A 2704-nucleotide genomic window follows, 5' to 3' on the forward strand; every position below is an offset into this window, starting at 1 on the left:
TCTACAGATGCATCGACCGGCTCGGGTTTCTGCAGTGAGTTCTCTGACATCCCCCATCTTAGCTCGGGGCTGGGCACTGTTTCAGTTTGTTTGTGTTGCTATGACAGAAATGCCTGAGACTGGGTAATTTATAAGGAAAAGAGGTTTACTTGGCTTACGATACTGGGACAGCTGCATCTGGCACAGGCCTCAGGCTGCTTCTACTCATGATGAAAAGTGGCAAGTAGCCGGCAGGCACAAGCTGATCACATGGCGAGAGAGGAAGCAAGAGAGACAGAGGAGGTGACAGAGTCCTATAAACAACCAGCACTCGTGAGAACTAATCGAGCAAGAACTCACTCATTACTCCTCCCTCCCCCAGGGAGAGCATTAATCCATTCATGAGGGATCCACCCCCATGATTCAAACAGTTTCCAACACTGCCACATTGGGGATCAAATTTCTTTTCTTACTTTTTTTTTGAAGATGACCGGTAAGGGGATCTTAACCCTTGTCTTGGTGTTGTCAGCACCACACTCTCTGAAGTAAGCCAACCGGCAATCCCTATATGGGATCCGAACCCATGCTCTTGGTGTTATCAGCACCACACTCTCCTGAGTGAGCCACCAGCTGGCCCGGAGATCAAATTTACACCTGAGTTTTGGAGGGGACAACACATCCAAACTCCATCAGGATCCATCCTTCAAAAGGCCAGCATGAGGCAGGGCGTGTCTCCCAGGCTTGTGCTGACCCTATTCCCAGGGTGGTTACGAGTTCCTTGCTCCCCTGGAGGTCCACCCCAGTCAGCACATGGCTGCAGTTCTGTGGCTCATCCAGGCAGCTCTGGGGAGACGGCAGGTACCAAGCTGTGGTTGGGCCAGGCCCTTGGGGGCTCAGAAGTGTGGCTTTTATGTCTGCAAAAGAAAGAGGCAACCTGATGGCTGAGTCCTGTCCCCAGAAGGAGCCTGTCCTGCTGTCAGCTCAGCAGGGTGGGACCAGAGGGCACTTGGTTCAGCCTGTGGACAGTTGTCCATCAGGTCCCTGCAGGCTCAGAGGGGCACAAAGAGTCACAAAGTGTACGGAAGAGTGTGGCCATGTAGTGAGATGAGGGGCAGGGACAGGGCCCCAGCCCAGGAATGGAAGGGGGAAGGCCATGGAGGCAGGCAGGGGTGGCAGATGAAGGCCACCTGACCCGTTGGTCTGGTGCTGGGAGGCCATGTGAGGCCTGGTGGGGAGGAGACCAGCCTGGAGTCTGTCTTTCCTGAGGTCACAGGATGGAGAGAGGGAAGCAGCCTGGGGGAGCTGGGCTGCAGGGGACCAGATGTGACAGGTGACTCGGGGATGCATCTGAATGAGTGAGCCTGGGGATTGAGTGAAGGCACTGGGGGTGGACAGGCTGGATGAGATGGGGCCTGGGACAGCAGCTCCACCTGGGACCCCTGAGCCTCAGGAGCCTCGGTACCTCCAAGGACTGTAGTGTGCACTGGATCCAGACTCCACTCTCTGCTGCTCAGAAACACTGCGGGCGGGGAGAGGATGCCATGGGCTGAGACAGGGCAGGAAGGCATGAGGAGGAAAGCCACTGCAGGGGGAGGGAGGAGGACACAGCACTGATGTCCCCAAGAGCTAGCTGAGGCTGGAGATCTGTCCCAGGGTGATCCCGGCCACCTGCAGGGCCCTCAGTCGCCGTTCATGGCCCAGTGGTGTCCCCCAGCACAGGCAGAACATGCACAAGGCAGGAGTTTGGGCTGATCGGGGGGCTGAGGGGCCACATTCAGAGGATCTCACAGGGCAAGGGAAAGAGCAGGATCAATGTGGCTGAGGTGACAGCAGGGTCTGTGGGCCAGACGGGATGGGGTGAAGTCAAGGAACAGGCATGACCATCGTCCAGGGTGCAGACACCTGCAGGGGGTGGCGTATGCTCAGAGCTTGGCCAGGGTGGGGTGCCACGTGGGACAGCTCCAGGGTGCACCCTTGACACACTGGGAAGTTCTCAACCCAGACCCCTTGGACCCCATGAGCGTGATGTGGTAACTTCCTTGGGGGCAGCTGTCAGAGACCAGCCAACTGACCCTCAGGCAGTGCTGTTCTTAGCAGCTCTGGACTCTCTCACCTCTCCCAGAGGGTGATGCCTGCAGCCCAGGAGGGCCGTTCATGGCCCAGTGGTGTTCCCCAGCACAGGCAGAACAGGCACAAGGTAGGAGTTTGGGCTGATCGGGGGGCTGAGGCGCCACATTCAGAGGATCTCATAGGGCAAGGGAAAGAGCAGTGTCAAAGTGGCTGAGGTGACAGCAGGGTCTGTGGGTCAGACGGGATGCGGTGAAGTCAAGGAACGGGCATGACCATTGGCCAGGCTGCAGACACGGGCAAGGGGTGTTGTATGCTCAGAGCTTGGACAGGTTGGAGTGCCACATGGGAGAGCTCCAGGGTGCACGCTCAACACACTGGGAAGGTCTCAACCTAGACCCTTTGGACCCCATGAAGGTGATGGGGTAATTTCCTTGAGGGCAGCTGTCAGAGACCAGCCAACTGACCCTCAGGCAGTGCTGTTCTTAGCAGCTCTGGACTCTCTCGCCTCTCCCATCCCAGAGGGCTCTACCTGCAGCCCAGGAGGGGCAGGTGCACGCTGCACCCCCAGCCCCCACGGCCCCTGAGCGGCCCTGGCTGGCCCTGCTGCACCTTTGCTTTTGTGTCTCAGACCATCCTGGCTGGCAGCCAGCAAAAA

At 58.0% G+C, this 2704-nt stretch overlaps 1 long non-coding RNA gene across 1 annotated transcript in view; it reads right to left on the reverse strand.

The window, feature by feature from the left end:
- LOC103582866 overlaps positions 1-183 on the reverse strand; it is a 4658-nt gene extending 4475 nt beyond the window's left edge. The window contains exon 1 of the long non-coding RNA XR_549795.1: positions 150-183. This is a non-coding gene — a long non-coding RNA (uncharacterized LOC103582866). The remainder of the gene's footprint in view (positions 1-149) is intronic.
- Between the last annotated feature and the right edge of the window lie 2521 nt (positions 184-2704).

The sequence above is a fragment of the Galeopterus variegatus genome, unplaced genomic scaffold (genome assembly GCF_000696425.1).
Source record: "Galeopterus variegatus unplaced genomic scaffold, G_variegatus-3.0.2 Scaffold18252, whole genome shotgun sequence".
NCBI lineage: Eukaryota > Metazoa > Chordata > Mammalia > Dermoptera > Cynocephalidae > Galeopterus > Galeopterus variegatus.